This window comes from Thunnus maccoyii, chromosome 14 (genome assembly GCF_910596095.1).
Source record: "Thunnus maccoyii chromosome 14, fThuMac1.1, whole genome shotgun sequence".
In the NCBI taxonomy this organism is placed as follows: Eukaryota; Metazoa; Chordata; class Actinopteri; order Scombriformes; family Scombridae; genus Thunnus; species Thunnus maccoyii.
In genome coordinates this window covers 27,825,712-27,845,419 of record NC_056546.1, presented here as the reverse complement: position 1 = coordinate 27,845,419, position 19,708 = coordinate 27,825,712, and the positions used below count along the sequence as shown (strand labels likewise).

General features: G+C 39.7%; 1 long non-coding RNA gene across 1 annotated transcript; it reads right to left on the bottom strand.

Annotated features, from left to right (window-relative positions):
- Window positions 1-12,473: 12,473 nt before the first annotated feature.
- LOC121911306 lies at window positions 12,474-19,263 on the bottom strand. Its single transcript, XR_006099826.1, has 5 exons — window positions 19,227-19,263; window positions 15,012-18,688; window positions 14,795-14,883; window positions 13,193-14,328; window positions 12,474-13,077 (listed from the first exon to the last, which is right to left on the bottom strand). It is a non-coding gene; the product is annotated as an uncharacterized LOC121911306 (long non-coding RNA).
- Between the last annotated feature and the right edge of the window lie 445 nt (window positions 19,264-19,708).

Below are 19,708 nucleotides of genomic sequence, written 5' to 3'. Positions count from 1 at the left end.
GATTTAACTGCACTCCAACGGGTGTTTACTGACTTGGAAATGTTTTTGTATCCACCTTCTGACTTGTGGAGTTGCTTGGAGTGTTTCTTTGTCTTTATGGATTTGCCACAACTCACTAAGCATTAGACCTTCCATATACAGGTGTATTAATAATACAATTAACTGAAACATCTTAACTAAACACAGGTGATTTCCATTTAACTAATTATGTGACTTCTAAAACCAATATGCTGCATGATGATTTAGGATTATGCATACATGTATTTTATATTTGTAATGAATCTAAATCACTTTGTAGGTATGTTGACATCACTGTTTACTGTGCTGCAGCCAAGCAGCTAATTAGCTACCTAAAACTGATGTTAGCAGGTAGCAGGCAGCTGTCTGGCTCACTGTGACATCTGCCTATGATGGAACACGTTACTGTTTTATGCAAAGATTTGACTGGCTGTATGGCTAAAGTGTGTGAAAGCTACTTTGACTCAGTGTTGCAAAACAAAAAAAACATGAAAACCTGAATACTTCTTTATAGGCACTGTAGATGCCACAAGCTAACATGTTTTAAAGCCTGTAATGTTTAAATAAGAAAAAAACCCACTCATATCTTTATGCCTTTCAAATTGTTTTTACTATGGCATCTGTCAGACTCAAGTCAGTCTGAATTGCCCAATTGAATGTAAATTTGATTAAGTCAGTGAATTAACTTAGGTTGAGAATTTTGTCAAAATTCATCAACCAATCAATTCTCCTGAGAGAGTGTCATTGTGCCCTTTTCCACAAAGAAAAATAACTGAAGCATATTGTAAAGAGCAAAGAGAACCCACAGCGTGACTGAGCTGTAGTCCTCTCACTGCTGAAGCAGAGTGCAGTCGTTCGCTGACCTTGCCCTTTAAGCAGACAACATTCTAATCTGAGCAGGTACAATTCTCCAGGGATCTCCAGGAACCTCTGCCACTTCCTCTCCCCCAGGAAGGAATATCAATCTGGGCCGCAGCCTGGAGTGAGAGGGTGAGGTTGTGGATAAAGAGACAATGATGTTTTATTGTAGATGGGGCTGGATCAGCATGTAGACCTGGGGATTACTGCCATATTTAAGCCTTGCAGCTGTGGCTGTTTTTTATTCTTTCTTTCTTTTTTTTTTGTCCATCTGTGTTGAAAAGAGGCAGATTGAGTTTATGAAGAAAGAGAGAAAGACAGTTGACCAACGCTGGATTTGGCATTTATGATTACAGTTACCATTATAATTACTAGGGCTGTAAAGGCATATCATGGCAAATACTTTTTGACACATAAATGTTACAATACGTATTGACTTGAAAGCAAAGCTCTGTTTTCTCTCAAAGTCATGACACTAGTGTCACTACAAGACAACAAGCAAGGCACTTAAGATAAAAGTGAATTTTCAGCTCAATTCCAGTCGCTGGATTTGTTTTTTTCTTTTCACCACATGTCAATGAACTGACATTTCACAGCAAGCAGCAACTCTGTGACACTTTGAAAAATAACAACTCCAGTTTGTCTTATCTTTCATCAGATTCTGCTTTCTGCTTCTGTCTCTGTACAGTAAAACAGTCCTTAATGTTTATTTGCGGAGTCAATGCAACTGAACAGCAGCGCTGACATCATCTGCTGCAGAATGTCCAAAGAAGTGCATAAATGTGTTCTTTACCTCAATGAGGACATTCTTTTTTGAGAATTTTTATTTTTCAGGATATATAGATCTAATTGTGAAAGTTTACTGTTTCAAATCTACAAGAAAAAATATCACAAAGATAAAAAGGTAACTGAAAAACCAAAATTGTATCAACCTAATTAAACCAAATCAGGTGCTGACTATTTGAGCTAGCAAGACAAGTTTGAGCTAAAGGGCTCCTGTAGCTAGGTGCACTTTTCATACTGGGAAATTAACAGTTGCTAGCAACTAGACAGATAATTAATTGAGGTCTGACCTGGTCTAGCACAACAAAGAACACTGCATTTGGCCAGAGGACGTTCTTCCTGTGTTTCTGTTCTTGCTCCCACCCCAGACACATCTAACCGTAGCAGAGTGAACATTGGCACGTAGCTTGTACTGATGCATTTTGATTTGCTTGGATTTTTCTCTGTGTGAACAGAAAACGCACTGAGTTTACCAACTAGATTCTGACCAGAGCAAATCTGTTATAGGTTTGATAACACCCTTTGTTTTTGAGAACTAGGATGCCTCCAACATGTACTAAAGCAGTCTTGTGAACTCAAGTGGTGACCGCATATAACTAAGGAATAGAAAACGCCATCACGCAGATGCCATATTTTTCATGGAAAACAGCAAATTTTCCCCAAAAGGTGCCATTTACAGCCAGGTAAAGATAAACAACACCTTTTTACCTTGCTATGCTGTTAAGTAACACTACCAACATGCCAGTATGGTTTGAATGATCATAGTTGCTCACAGCTCAGGTCAGTGCAAGTATAACCAGCCCAACCAATACATGACATTATTGTAGGCTTTAAAGAAGTGCTTCTGTACTAACTTCTGTTCTTACTTCACTAATAGCACATTGAAGTGTGCTATACAAATAAACTCGCCTTGCCTAAAATTATTATGTGTTCAAATTACCCCAGTATCATGTTTCAGTTTTTCAGAGTGGTCAATCTCGACTGATCGATCTATAGAAAAATACATTCAGTTGACATTATGACAGTATCGTGTGTGTTTGTGAGAGAGTATAGGGTGGAGTCATTTGACAACTCTTGCAAAATAGTACTATTAATGGACTCGAGGTCTACAAAAAGTCACTGAGACTTCAAAATCACCAGAGTGGAGGTGACTTCCCCACAGTTTTATTCACCACTACATCAATGGTCACATTACATCAGGTCATATATGACACACCTGCTCCCATCTGCATCTTTATTTACAACTCCTGAACATGAGACAGCTGGAATGGCACTCCATTAAATGTGCACTCTCCATGTTGTAATCAAAGATTTCCTGGGCAGTAACGATTGGATGAGAAGTGTTGAGGAAAATGTCAACTCTTGACGACCCCAGCCTCAAGACAAGTCTCATTTATTTTATAGATTATTTTTATAGCTTGTCTGCCTCACCTGACAGCCTTGTTGGGAGCATGACGGGATACATGGGAATGAGGAAGAGCGTGGGGATGAAATGTGACAAACCCCAGGGGCTGGATCTGATTCTCTGCTCTTGTCACCATGAGTAGAAGCGAGTGATGGAGAGAGAGAGAGGCAAGACAGGAAGGAGGTTAAGATAAACTTATAGATGAAATGGAAGGAACATGTAGCTGGCAAGATGCCTGGATGGGACTGAAAAGCAGACAGCATGTCACCAAGTGTCCATCTTAAAAGCATCAATGCTACTGTAAGTTGCATTGAAAGGATTTTGTATGAACTGTGTGTGGAGCAGATTTTTTATTTGAAGAAAATAAAAAGTGTCCTCTCTGCTACATATCACACGTCTCTCTTCCTCTCTGCATGACTGACCCATGAGCAGCCGCAGTGTTTGAATGGCACCGTTTGTCATGATTACCTTCTTCTCAAGTCACTCAGTGCCATGCTTGACTTAGCATCAGAATGTTAAGTGCCCCTCGAGCAAACACACACATAAGCATGCACAAAATACAAGCACACATACTCGCTGATGCATGGAGATCTACAATATTTAAGCAGGAGCTAAGTGTGTAATGATACATGATATATTTTGACAAGATGTTAAAGTTGTAAATTTACACTGATAAAATAGCAGTGTGTCTGATTACTATGAAACAGATGTGTGTATTAAGGATAAGGATAGTGTAATTCTATATCTTCATTATTAACAAATCCCTGAGTCTCTGGCACAAGGCCCCAATCTATTCACTCCCACTGCAAACATTTTTTTTTTTTTTTTTAAAGTATATAGTTTTATTTTTTAACAGAATAGTTGGGAAATATGCTTATTTGCTTTCTGGTGGAGAATTAAATAAGAAGATTGATACCACTCTCATATCAGTCCATTAAATATAAGGCTGCAGCCAGTTAGCTTAGCTTAGCTTAGCACAGATACTTGAATCAGGGGGAAACAGCTAGCCTGGTTCTGTCCAAAGGTAACAAAATCCATCTAGCAGCACCTCTAATTATACCTTGTGTGTTGAATCTGTACAAAAAACAAAGCTACTTAACCCCAATATGAACCCAGTATATCAGTGTAACTCCAGTGGTGTGACTATTCATCTAACGTCTAGTAATCACTCTCCTTTGAGCTTCTGGTCTCCACAGAAGAAAAGTATCTTTGACTGCTAGATGGTTCACCAGCTATCACTAACTTTGTCTGTCTGCTGTTTAGTGTTGGGCAGGTAGTGTGCAGTGTACAGTTGATTTATCAAAGCATTTTTGTTGAAAATGATGAGAATGAACCAAAACAGTTAAATTGTGAAGCAATGAGAAAGAAAGCTTTAAAGGGGAACTGCAGAGTTTGTCTATTACCGACCCCTCTCACATTACAAGTAATCATTTAATCCATTATTAATATAAAAATACTAATTAGAGCATAATCTTAGAGGTGGCAGGTGAGAAAATTGTTAATTTTTGAAGGCGAAGTCAACCTATTTTGTTGCCTAGTTTGAAGGACTTGTTGTCAAACCAATGTGAGCAACCATGGAAGATTTACCCGAGGTTTTAAATTTGACCCTAACTGGCAAAATAAAAGCCACAAAGCAAAAGTGTCTTAAATTTCTTTAAATCTGTCCACATTTAATGAATACACAGCAAATAGCATTAATGCACTGATAAAAACATGTGTACTGTACACCTTGCCACTCCATATGATACGCCAATTTCCTCTGTGGCTTAATGAATTTTTATCTTCTCATTTTATTAATCTTTGTTGCTTTTAGTTTCCATCATGCTGCTTTTGTTGGCATTTAAGTTTGCTATATGTGGTCATATTGTTATTTTCTTTGTGGGTTGTGAGGGGGGTGGTTTGGTAAATAACTGGATTTATTTTTCCATGGAATATGATTATACAAACAATCTACCTCAGATACTTCAATTAATTTGTTTGTCTGATCTGTAAAAATCTAATCTAATCCATACACAAAACCATGAAGAGAATGGATAATATTCTAATCCTCTATGTCCAACACAATAACTCAAATCAAATGGCTGCTTATCTGCAAACCCTAAATCCCTTTTAAACCAGCCAACACTTATTCATTACAGCATGCCCAGCACTGCTATGTTTATGTGTGTGGAGCATATTGCTGTAGAATGGTCCTCTGTAGACAATGTGCTTTGCCTTGCTGCTGCATTCATGAAGTGCCAGAGTGCAGTCTGAGAGACAGGAGTCACAGAATGATCATGGAGCTGCAGAGTAAAGCTTGCGTCTGTGTCAACATCAGACAGCTGAATGACCCCAAGACCTTGTGGCAGGCTAAGACTGGCAATTCTGGCAAATGAGAGATGGGCCGGCCCACCTACTGGGCAGCAAGGCCACCACCAGCAATGGGATTGTGGAGAAAAAAACTGACTTGCCAGCTGGCCTGCTTGATGTTGGAACAGCTCATTGTCAATAGGCAGGTGCAGGAAGTGGTACCAACCTCCTCCTACCCCTTCAAGTGGACCCGTCCATCCATGTAATGTCAGAGGTCAAGCAGGAAATAATCAAATGAAATCAAGACAGAAAGAGCAGAGTTCAAATCAAAAATACAAATGAAACGGATAATGGTTCAAAAAAGCAAAAAGGTGAAGCAGAAAAAGTAAGAGAAAAAGGAAAAAAATCTTGAGGCCGATGCTGCAAAATGATTTAAGTTAAGACATTTATTATTCAAAAATAATGCTGCCAATGCCACTCAAATTCTGCTAGCTGATGAAGAGAAGTAAAGAAGAGGAGAAGAGAAGGAAAGAGTCTGGACAAATGAGCAGCACGCTGATTCCAGTGGATAGCAGGAGCAAGAAGACGAGCGAAAGGTGCATGACAACCTCCCAGCAGGTGATACTGCTAACGTTAGCTCATGTACTGACAGTGTTAACAGTGGAGCTAGGCCAGAGGGGATTCATCATACTGAGCACAGCTTTTCAACTTTAAAATTCATCAAGAACAGATTACGAAGCACTATATCACACGAGCATCTTGACAATTCATGCTTTTGGCTACAGAAAAAAAGGCATTCTTATGACTTTGGACACTGATGGAATAATTGACAGGATGGCAGAGAAGATGCTGTTCTATTCTATTCACTGCTTAAGGCCCGCTGTGCTATGCTGTTTTTTAAATGATGTCAAGGTGAGAGTGTTATTATGGCTCAGCTGATTATCACTCTGTGTCTTCTGCAATACGGTGCAGGCGTTCTGCTTTTCACAGCCTAACAATAGCAGTGAATGAACATTTAAATAGTAAAAGTAACATTAAATCCTGACTGTTGAGCCTGATGTGTAAATTGCATCAGATCAGCTGCAAACACAATGTCAGATGATTGACTATAAATAGAGCGCTGTTAACTTATGTCCAATTTCAGACCGTCATTAGGCTAGGCCTTTAGGAAAGCTTTTGTCCAGTGTGAGAATTAAGTTTTGGCTGTTTTGTTTCATTATGACACTATTGCATTTTGTCACAGACTACATTCTTGAAATATGATTATGTCATATTTGTTTTATTTCTGAAGTTACAGAGTGTAGCATAAGTTTGCTGAGAGTTGGGTATATCAATTGTCAAATGAATAAAATCCTAAGTGTGCCTCTTGGGGTGCCGACTTTTCCTCTGTTTCTTGGCTATATATTTATTACGTTACTTTATTAAACACTGTAAGTAAATCTGTTTTTAGGTTGCCAACATGGTATCTGTTGCTTAGCCCATATGTTATCAATGACTGGATATTGCTTTAAGTGTGTATGTTGGGGAAAAATGGGGCCAGTCCAGATGAAAATTGCCAGGGCTGAATTTTGTTGCCAGTTTGACCCTACCTTGGGGCATAAGCTATGGGGAAGTTCTGAGCATGTCCACCACCAAAAAAACCAGGCCCTTTGCTGGCAGTATGGGCTTTATGCCGGCACTGTGAAATTGCTGGTCTCAGCCAAGAAACTAGTGATGTGGGAGGTCGAGGAAGAGAGAAAACCCTGTATAGCAACATATGAGAGGAACTTTGATTTTACCGAGCGCCATATCAACTTAACGTGGAAGTGAACTGAGCAATAACCAGTGAATCTGCTCACACATTGTTGGTGTTTCTGAAGGGCAAAGTGAATTTTCACCTGACAGATGTTAGCCATTGCTGAGTAACTATGTGCCTATGGGGACCAGGCCACATTTGGAGGTGGTCAGGCTTGCACTGTAATCAGATCTCAGCCAGGTGTAAATTTCAATCTGTACAGCATGACCGCGTTAATAAGAAAGAAATCTACCCAGCAAGTTGAAAGGTCACCTTACTCTGCCTCTTCCTGCTAGCTAAAGCAAGCCTGAAAAAAGCTACAAGAAAAAGTTACAAGTAGTAGTAGTAGCTTGCTCTCCAAAATTGTTAAGTTAGGAGAAAGTGTCTCCAAACTTTTGACTGGTACTGTATGTATATTTAATGCCTTGTGTTGCCTCGGTAGTGTGTACTTGCTGTCACTGCATTTTGTTGCTGCTCCATACTCCTGCCATGTCCATGGTCCTTGGGGAATCTGATGATGTCTGTTTTGGGGAGCACAGATCCAGAGTCACCACCAAACCTTAACCAGACTGCCTCCTTTGCTTAAACAAATGCATGACTCTTGCAACTTCTATCCAGTACTTTGGGAAAGATACTGTATTTTTCATATATGTATGAGCACTCAGTCATTATATGTAATCAATAAGGTGAGGCACAGCTGATATCATAGACAGACATCTTCCAAGAAGGCCAGCAAGCCATTGTCCAAAAAATTTCAGGAGTTATGCCTTGGCTTCAAGCCTCACTAGCCCCTTTTACACAGCCCGTTCAAGGCAGGAATCCTGCGCCTTTAATCCGCCTCTCTGTTCTGTGTAAAATGTAGGGACATGGAGTGTTGGCTATGTCACAAAGCCAGATCAACTGTGTATGTAAAAGGGAAAGCTGGCATGGCGGGACAGGGGTGTGATGTTTTGAAGACGTGTTATGTGTGCAACCCGCCACCAGAGAATTTAAAAATATCAAACAGTTAGCAGGGAACCTCCAGCAACCAGCAAATGCAACTAGGACGAGACCACCTGCCACATAACAGGGTTGGTAAAGGATGGCCTGTTATTAAAAAAGCTGGCAAAACAGCTTCAAGAGCACGGCTTTGCTCAGAGCAAGGCCCAGGTCATGACCAAACTGAAAAGCTTGTGCAAAAAATACAACCAGGTCAATGATCATAATGACAGGAGTGGTAGAGGACAGGTGGAATAGCTATATTTCCACTCTGCTAATCCAGTTGCATTACTGAGCAACATGGAGGAGCCAGCTCCTGCTGAGACCTGTGTCTCATTCGTCTACCCCCTGCAGCAGTGCAGACATCGCAGACGCCAGCGGCATGGACACGCATGCCAGCACTAGAAATGGCGAATCTGCACCTCATGATCTTCAGCAACATGTTCAGACATTCAGCGTGAGATGCAGTCAGGCCTCACTTCTGCAGGACCTGATTTCACGCATGCACCTTATTATTCTCCACCACCACAGTACAACAACACCCGCCACCATTCAGACTCATATGACTCTTTTAACCCACCTTCTTCCTCCTCCTTCCTCCAGCAGGTGGACTGATCTCATAATAATCCAGTCTGTGTTGTGCTTTATACTTTTGCACATGTTCATAGTCATTTGCACTGTTAAATAATGTTGGTCCTTGTAAATAGTTATTCGCTGTTCACTTCCTCATTTCATATTATTTACTTTTTCCTTTGCACTATTTGAGAGTTCAATTTAAATTTGTTATGCCACTTTTTAGGTAATACAACTCCATGACTTTGATCCCTTTAGTTTCTTCTATTCATTCTATACATTCAACATTCAACATTCAAACAACAACAGCAATTTCCAGTGTATTACCTGTACAGTTTGAAAACATGTAATAGAGATACCGTTGCATCATTTAGCCACAACCTGTTATCTCACAGATGAAAAAAAGCTTAAAACCATAACCACAATTTCCAGATAAAGTGTATAACCTTAACCCTTTGAAAATGGACATCCAGCGGGCGGCCCTAAAACTGGCCGTGGGGGGTCTCTGTTTACATAGTCCAAATAGATCTTGTACAAAACCCCCTGTTGCTGCTACAACTTAGGGGGCAGGGAATATGGACTAGATCCGCAAGGAAAACATCCGGACAAGTTCAGTCCAGTTGTGTACCGAATTCTGTCCTTCATCCATGGACTTACTGTTCGCCTTTGTTTGTGGACAAGTGTGTGCCTCTATGAGCTAATACTGCAGCTCCCTGGGAATGCCCCATTTCCCCAATTCAAGCTCCACATCCTCTTCTTACAAAGTGTTCAGTTAAAAGCTATCAGATCTAAAATAAAAACCATAACAGCTAGAGCTTTCATTTTTTTGCAGCTGAAAGAGTCGTGGCTTCAGGAGTCAAAGCTGTGGTTGTAGGAGTCATGGCCAGGGCTCCTCAGCACTCTCCCCCCCTGCACAGCCTGATGGGTGGAAGACAAAGAATGAGCTAGACAGTCTGCCTCAGCCTCTCCCCAGATTCCTCCACAAAAGGAATCCCGGTGTGCAGCCACCTCTGTCATCTGGGCACACCCCAACGCCCTTGGAGCTGTTCAAGGTATTTTTGGATCAAAAAACTATTCAAACAAGATCATGTCCAGAGATAGGTTCCTCTTCATATCCTGGAACATACATATGAGTGACCCTGACGAGGATGCAGTGAATGACAGGAAGAAAGGCAAAGAGGATTACGACGGGCTGCACAGGCTCCACCCTTTGTATGACAGTCTGTGAACGGCTTGCAAGGCTGTCTACCACCCTCATCAGAACCTGGCTGTGGATGAGTGTATGGTGGCCACCAAAGCTAAAATTGGGATGAAACAATACATTAAATACAAGCAAAAAAAGTGGGGCATAAAACTTTTTGTTTTAGCGGATTCAAATGGCTACACGGTGGGCTTCAACATATATGCAGGGAAGGCCAAAACAGTCAGTGGGAGGGGACTAACCTTCAATTCTGTTGAGTCGCTGGTAAACAAAGAATACCTGGGATCTGGTTATCACATTTATTGTGATAACTGCTACACCAGCCCGGCACTCTTCAGGCACCTCTGGGACCTTGGCATCAGAGCTTGTGGGACCTACAGGGATGGCAGAGTGGGAACCCCAGCAACCATGGTGAATGCCCTGACAAGGAAATCTCTGAGAGGATCCATACGGTGGATCAGAGATGGACAACTCCTGTTTGTGAAGTGGATGGACACAAGAGAGGTGTCTGTGTGCTCCACAGTGCACACTGTATGTTCAGGGGAGACAGTGATGAGAGGGAGGAAAACCAGCAATGGCTATGAGAGGATGGCAGTTCCAAGACCTCCTGCTGTGGGGGAGTTCTAGTTCTAGTTATATTAGTTGTGTTGAGAAATATTTTGTTCATGTTTCTACATTCAGGATGATTTTGGATCAGTATGTTTTGTGTGTTTATTCAAATTTGAAAAAAAGTCAGTTTTTTGTATTTTTTTTATTTATGACACAATTTCAATACTTATATCAATCCTTATGGTTTATTAACTTACATAACCTTTTAACTTAGGTTGTACAGATTTTAGGGATATAAAGCATTTGAAGATCCACATCACAGTAGGCAAAAATACCAATGTAGGCACTGGCGGACCATTTCTATTGCAGAGTTCAAAGGGTTAAAAACAATTTCCAGATAAAAAAAAGTTTATAACCTTAAAAACAGTTTCCAGATTTAGTGAACCTGCAAAAGGACCTAATAGTGAACTTAGAACAATAAATTCAAGCACAAGCCACTGATATTATGATCACATTTGCCTGAGGAAGAACTTACAGATCAAAATGTCGCCTTAAAAAGAATAAAACTATTTATTGGGGGCACAAGTGTGCAGACCTAACACCCACAATGGCAGGGTGGACACAAAGTCAACCACAAATGACTGAATAGCTTACAGAGTGGACATAATTGCTTCACAGATAGCTTGGTGACCGTGTGCTTGTACACCCTGATAAGCAACTTGGTCAGGCTTGGTGAGATTGGTTTCTTCAGTGTTCCACTGCAGCAAGAAGTGTTCTTTGTTAATTTCACATATATTGTGTAGAACACAAAAGGCAACAACAACATCTGATACAAAAGCAGTGGAAATGTCATTTTGTTTGGCCAGCCACCTCCAACAACCTTTGAGACGTCCAAAAGCATTTTCTACCACCACTCTTGCTGAGCTTAAACGGTAATTGAAGCTTCACTGCCGTTCAATTTCCACCATTGTTGTTTACGTCGCAATGCAGTCTGGGTAGTGACATCAAATGGTCACACCGGTCTTGGTCCCATTCTCTTGACCCTGCTGCAAGATAGATGTGTCTTCTGTTCAGCCTTTTCAATTTGAAACCAAGTGCAATATTAGCAAGGACAACATAGAAGACATTACTCAAAATGTACATCAAATATTCTGCTTTCTGTCAACAGCTGTTCAAGGTAAGCATATGGATCAAACTTTAATATAACGTATTCCAATGTCAATAATTTCTGAGATTAGCATCCACCACTGTCATATGCTTTATAGATTATGAGAATATACAGTAAAATATATTAACAAGGTGTTTACAGGTTTGATTATATTTACAGATATCCCATGCATCACAGGAGAACTTTGAGGCAGTTTGCCTCAAACGAGATGTTTCATCATATTTTACATAGAATAAAATGTATTTCATAATAGCTAAAGGTATCTTGTATAAATTGTATCATGTATTAAATTGTTATTTGTTATTTGAATTCTTGTACATTGTAATCTTTCCTGACCAGCAAGATTAAAATAAATGTAATTACACCAAATAGCATCCTTGCATTATTTTGCGCATGTATTTGATTACAACACCTTATCATCTCTACAGGTGAACTAAGTAGTGTTTCTATATCAATAGTATTTTGTATTTGCCTAAGTCAGTAACTGAAGTCCTCAGATGAAAAGTATTCATGTGAATTTGGAATTTTACTTTTTTACCTCAGGTGGCATGTTGGTCATTCAAGACTGTGGAGGACTGAAGGTTGTGTAGTTTCAGCTGTAACAGTTTACTGTGCACACAGTAGACTCTAAAAGTTGATGAAAAAAATTCTAACTGGACTATGCCCTTCATGTGAAGGCTTCAGTAGTTTTGCAGGTTGAGGCAAACAACTTGTATCATTCTTTCATAACTGTAAACTTTAAACAGTATATTTGTTTCAAAAATTGTCATTTTAGGTCTAACAGATATGCGTCATGGTGGATGTGTGTCAGGCTGGGGGGAAGAATTCACAGTCATCATGTGCAGTTAACAATAATAAATGTCTACTCTGAAACAAGTGGAATCTATGCAGGGTTTGAAGATATAGATACTGATCATGCAGAAGTAGATGAAGAATGGAGAGATTTTAATGATATTTAAACTGTTTAATTCACATTTCAATGCATTTCATCAGGAGCATGAGTTATGCACAGCTCTACAAAATAGGGTACCATACAAAATTGTTAATGGTTTAAATGAAAATATTTTTACAAAATGTACCCTGATATGAAAAATATGTAGATGTGTGTCCTTGAAAACACTGACCTCCTGACTAGAATTTAAAATTAAAGTTAATGTGGATTTGAACAATGTTGGTGTTCACATCATGTGTTTGTGATGATGCAAGTACTTGAAATGTGAAAACTGCTGTGTTTGAAAAATTATCTTTGATCTGGATGGTCTCTCTTGTGGAGCCATGTGTTGGGTTCAGTCACATGTCCATGCCCCGGTTTGAATCTGACACAGAGGAGAGAACATCTGCCACCAAAGCCATCATGTAGCTATAGTCCTTCTTAACAGCCGCTGCTCTTGTTCTGAATGTTTTGTGGGCTTTGCTCCATGAGATTTTGAACTTGGGTTCACCAACATTCTCCCCGTCTTGAAAAACAGTCTGTTCAAAAACTGAAATATTAAAAATAGGTTAAAAATAGATAAAAGGTGACAGGAACAGTTTGATGTACAGTATTCAGTGACACATATTACTTACAAAGGAGGGGAATGATGACAGTTCACTCACCTTTTCCTGGTTCACATTGTTGTTATGATCCAGAGCAGCAAGCATGGAGGCATGGATCATCACATCATATCCCAAACGTGCTGTCTTCAGACGGTGTTGATGTACATCCACTCCAGGTTGATGTACATGGAGTGGTACAAAAATAACAAGTGGAGTCGTTAGCACTCATAGATAAGTGTATAGCCTATCACTTCTTTAATGATGCACAGCGTAACACTGAGGAAAGCGTAGGGCTGAAACGTGTCTGTTTTTTTGCTGCTGTACATCACAAGTTCACAAGAGCTTTGTAGGCTTCAGATCCTGGCCTCAACCAAAGCTTGCTTCACTGTCTCGTCTCATCAAGTGGTTCATGAGCACAACAGTGATAGTGCCTGTCCTCTGGCCATTCGTGTCAGTTGGTAACATGGTGTATTACTGATACCCACTTCTGTTTCAACACCTCGGTGTTACCCTCTCAGGTTTGTGCACTCCACTACAAATGATACATATATATAATGGATGGAATCCAGTCTCCCAGGCCTTCACATTCCCTCCTCTTAGCTGCAGCAGCCAGTTTTTTTGACATATGCCAGGGATCAAATTCATGATGTTTTTCTGGATTAAAGACCCTCACTTCTTTCACAATTTGTGGATGTCTATCAGTGGAGATGGTGGAGACCTTCACTCCATTTTCTTCTATGATTTCAAAAGCTTCCTTAAAACCTTTGATTTCCATGGTATTAGGGCTTGAAACTTGTTTGCAGCTTATTACCTTGAAGTCCACAACCTTTTGACTCTGCACATCTAAAAAAGTGTACTTGCAGTATTTGGCTAATTGGCCTGGAGAGTTGCACCGGTCATCCACAGAGCACAACTTCCGCTTCTCTTGAGTTCATTTCAGAGTCGTGATTAATGGTTCACCTTTACGCTGGTATCCCACTGGGCGCGTGTGTGCGCGTTCCAGCTCTGATGCGGTTTCGCTCCGTCCTCTGCACGGTATCCCACACCGAGAGGTGGGATAGGACCACCACCTGTTACTACACATGAGCAGAAGGACACAATGAGCCGACAGAAGGAGTTACTCGTTTTCTCCATCCTTTTGAGCTTGTCTGGTGGTTGTGCAGTTGAGGTCCTTTGAGTCAAAATGTCTGCTTCTTCTACAACAAAAGAGCATGTCACCTCAGCATTAATCATAATTCATCACACTGACAGATACACTGATACCCCTTACCCTAACCCTTACTACTTAGTGACTAATATTGATCAATCAATCAACTAGTCCACTTATAGAAAATGAAGCTGTGACTATTTTGATAATTGATTAATCATTTGAGTCATTATTCAAGCAAAACTGCAAAACATTTGCCACCTTCTCCAATGTGAGGATTTTATGTTTTATATTATCATAATTATTATTATTATCACTATATATATATATATATTTATATACAGTAAACTGAATATATTTGAGTTTTGGACTATTTAGACAAAACAAGATATTTGGAGATGTCACCCTGGACTCTGGGAAACTGGCATGGACATGCTTCATTATTTACTGACATTTATAGACAAGAAAAGTAGGCTAATTGATTTACTGAGAAAACAGCCCTGATAACTTCATACCATCTATGTCTTCAGCTGGTTCCAAAGACTTCTCACTGAAGACTTCTGCATCACTTTCACTGACTTGAGACTCCAGTACAGCTCCCACTCTTGAAGACAAAATAACTTTTTTGATAGAACACTCAAAACATTTTGTTAATATTAAATTATTATACTTTTCACATGCTAAAATAGAAAGTAGAACATAGTGTGCATTTTACTTTAACTTGTGACTTACCCTCATCTTCATCTGTACTGTCAGCACTGTAATCAAGGTCCCTGCCATTGTTGTCTGTGTTGCTGAGTTCTTTGTCAGCATCAGTAAAGTTTTTGGTAGGTGAAGTGTCATCTCCTTTGATGAGTTTCCTAGATTTTTTCTTGAACGTTAACTTTGTATTAAAACCCCTGAAAACGGTTTTCATCGTCTGAGCAATCCAAGGATGATGGGAGATATCCACTTTACAGATCATGACTGGATTCTGATAGAGCATCATCTGTGGCACAGGCCTCCTGAAAGAAATAAACAATTCAAAATTGAATCTTAAACCTACAGCCACTTGCCCAAAATTGCAAGTTAACTTTCAGACCAAATTTGGATGAAATTCAAAGAAAAGGCTGCTGAAACAGCAGAGCATCTTTGAATATCAATTACCAATTTAAGAAATATTAGATTTGCTCTATATTGTACCAAAGTTACACAATTGCAAGCGTGATTGTTTTGCTAGCACATGCACTTAGTATTGGGATTTGTGCTGTAGTAAATGTGCTGGCTAAACAAATTTGCTGTTTAGCAACTCTAACGTTTCTCAAACAAATGATTATTGATTGTAAATTGTGGATACTTTATGTCAGTATTAAACAAAAGTTGAAAATTTGCTACTATTTAACTTAAGCAATAAGGAGAGGACCGTATTAACTTTAGTCTATTTAATGCTGCTAAATGGAAAATATTTCTTTTGTGCATGGGGAAAAGGACCTGGCTTTTGAATTTACAAAGCATGTGTTAAAAATGTGTGAATTTTCATATTGGAATCTAGCAGACAAAATATTTGTAAAGGTAGACTGAAAATGTACATAGATTTAGCAAATCAAAAGGAGATTTAAAATAAGTATGTTGATATTAAAGTAGAATACATGTGAAGACATTTATGCATAATCCCAAGGATACAAAAAAAGCTAGAAAAATATCTTAAGCTATTCACTTTATTTAGCCCCGCCCATTTTTTTCTCTCCCAGTTCGAACGCAATTGTGTTGCGACTTTCATTTGAAACGCCAGCAGAAACAGAGTGTAAATGGTGATAAATAATAAAGCTAATTTGTAGCGTATGGAACAAAATTTGTTTACAACAAAAAGCAGTTAGGTTGCGGTAAAATAGTTAACATGGTCAAAGCATGGGAGCACACTTTTTCTATGCTGCGGCAGTTGGACGCTGTAAATGTATTACACCCCAGGATCACCACTAGTGACTGGGAGGATGATTTGAGAAAGTGGCCAGAAGTAACGTACGAGGATATATTCAATCATTTTGTGCTGTCCCTTGGAGTAGATGGAGCCACTATGAAAAATTATAAGAGCACTGAGGCCTATCACAGTGGCAAAGTGTGTCGGGTTTTACTCCACCAAATAAAAGAAGATCTGACATTTCTGAAGGCTGATGTTCAGCCCAGTCAGTCCAGCAGTCCAGTGCACTCGGCCTGGGTACTGGTGACAAACCTGGGAGCAGTAGAGACAGCAGAGTGCTCCTGCATCGCTGGCCTGGGGAAGTCATGCAGCCACACAGTTTCAATTTTGTGGAAGGTCAGAAAGTAGGATTTTTTTTTAAATCTACGATTGTCAAGCATACACCTTGACAATCAAGGGCATAGTGCTCTATTTGAAAGTATAAACTCAAGTTAATTAACTGATAATCTTTCATAATATATAATTATGTGGTTAAATTAGGTTAAAAAGCTATTATAAGCGTTTTTCGTTGTCTTGTCTGACCAGAAAATAGAATATTACAGGAAGACTATTGACCAATGTGATGTATCTTATGAATTGTTTGCAGCTACTTCAATTTAAATAGCATCTTACAACACTGAAACTGTGATAATGTACAATTTATATCTTTTGTACTAAAAAAACATGTTCATATTAAGCAATAGAATAAAATAAAACTTGTAATGTGGGTACTGCTAACATGCTATTTGTGTATCACAGAGCTGCGAGAATGAGAATCATGGAGAATCTGTAAATATCTAGTCAAATCTCATATTGGCAGAGGAGGCAGGTAAGTGCATAGTATGGAGTGAGCTATGTCAGATCTTCCCTACATCAAAACATGATATATCCAGTATGAAATGACTCCATGCACAAAGACTGCATTGTAATACACCATGTTTAGTAATTGCTCAGTAAGCTGAAGCCGAACACTCAGCAAGCAACTATTAAATGTGATGTACTGCAATGCAGTCTTTGTGCATGGAGTCTGACATGTTTCATGCAACTCTTTTTCCACCTGCAACACAGTTATTAAGGATGAATTAAGATTTACTAAATCTTACATGATAAAAGGTGTAATTTCAGTTCTTGGACTTCGGATAATCTGTAATATTCAGTAATATCTCTTGAGTTGTCACTTTCTAAATGATAGTAGCCTAATCAGTTGCACAGGTTTGGGGTCCATTTTTCCAGCCATACAGAATAAGGCTGGAGATGTCACAGTAAGTATAAGTCTAATCATATCACTTCGATCCAAAGTAAGTCTATTATTAGGATATTCAGATGTCTGCCTTTTTTAATCTGAAAGATTTAGAACTGCTGTATATTGATCCAACCACTCTATTGTTGCTTGAAATAAATGTCTTAATTTTATTCTAACTGTAGTTGCCTCTGTCTCAGGTCCAGAATGCTGTGTCCCAGGGGCTCACTGGTACAACGTGAACCCAGAGGAACCTTGCCCCCTTTATTTCATTCCCATGAGAAGTTGAGGGAGAGCCTGAGCCGCCTAAAGCTGCCTATAGGAAGCCTGATTTACTGATGTTGTAACGCTCAGCTCAGAGAAGAGCCATCCCAGCCAGATTCCCTTCCACGTGGTGAGCATGATGTTCTCACCACCTGCCAGAAGTGTCTGTTATTTTACAGTACCTTCGTTGCACTTGACCTGACCAAGTCTACAACACTGGAGCACATCACCAAGGAGCAGAGTGCCTCACACATGTGGCATGATGCTTGTAAATTTGCATCACTGCCAGCTCTGCCAAGAGGGTTCAAGTTAGAGCCAGTCCTGAGAAGTTCCTCCAAGAGCATCTTTACCCAAGGTTCCATGGGAATGCAGCTACACGCTATGGGAAGGAGAGTGAGCTGGTAGCTTCCCAGTGGCTTGAAGGCTGCAGCTACTCTGTCAGTCACAGAGGCACTGTGGTCAGCGCAGAAGAGCCATGGTTGTTAACAAGCCCTGATGGAGTGCTGAACACTGTGGAACTGTTAGAGATCAAATGTCCAGTCTTGGGAAAATCCTTTGAGTCTCTGGAAGACCTCTTCAGCAGCAAGACCTCAGATGTGAAGATGGTGGAGGGGGCATCTCAATTCCAACCACATGGGCCACGTGGCTCTTACATGCAGGTGCAGCTGGGCATGTTCTGCACAGGGCTGACGAAGTTGCTCATCTGGACCATATCCCAGCAAGTCTTGCTCAGTGTTGCTTATGATGCAAATTTCTGTGCAGAAATTGTGCCAAGGCTAAAGGCTTTCTATTTCAAACATATGCTGCCCCATATTGCCAATGAATTTCAGGCAGGCAGGTTGTTACTGAGTAATAGGTACAAGCAGCTTTGTGAAAGCTAGATCCAAACCCGCCATTAATTTCTGCTCTCTGATTCACTCTCTCATCCTAATGCAGGTACCAATGCAAACTTCTAGGCCTTCTGCACTTCTGGAGAGAAGAAAAAAATAAATTAACAGGTCAAAGCACTTTAATAATAATTTCAACTTTTCATTCATGTGTGAATGCTTGTGTCATCAACTAAAACAAAAATCTACACACACCAATGTCCTAGTTTGGTGCTGGGAGTGGCAAAATTACTACAGAAAAGGAGAAAAAAATAGCATCATAGACAATGCTAACGGCAAAAGTGGTATTGATTCTGAATGTGTCGGAACAACCAGCAAGGAGACTGAGTTACTTTTTTCAGTCCCATGGGTCAGTTAGTTCAGATGACATCCTCCTGTCTCTCATTTTAGGTGGTTTCCAGGCAGGAAAGTGCTGAAGCTGACAGATATTTCCAGAGGAATCTGTGCTTCTGTCATAACAGCGGACCGGGTCACTGACTGATCTGAGTAATTAAGCTAACGTTAACGTTAGCTAAACACTTACTGGAGACTGACTTACTGGAGAATGAACATGAGGACTAGCCCAGACTTTTTTTTCAAACCAAAAACTAACCTAGTTTAACTAAAATGAAATGTCTTACCTGAGTTAGTAATGTGTTTTTTTCTGCTCTATTTGGTCTCTTCATATCTCCTAGCACACACATCATGGTGCTCTCTCAGTTTCTCCTTAACATACGCTGATCCATCATGGTCTGATGAGAAATTTTACAAAATGTTTCAACTCAAAATGGAATTAATCTCTCTCACTTAAAATTACTACCAAAAATAGAGTTTTAGGGAGTTTACTTTGCACTTTAATACTATGTAGAAAATTTTAATAGGGCCCTTTTACTAATTAGTTGAACTGCATTCAACTTCTTTGATTTTAAATAATAAAGAAAACTAAATGATGATATATACTGAGGAAAATATCTGAAAGTCGCTTTTGGAGGGAAACGAGTCAAGAAGAAAAACAGCCCCAGACTTTGACATTCCCATCCCCTGATAGTCATTTAGCTGTTCTTTTCTTTACTATTTATGTCATTCTATTATCATATTATACTATAATTTGTAGTCTAAATTG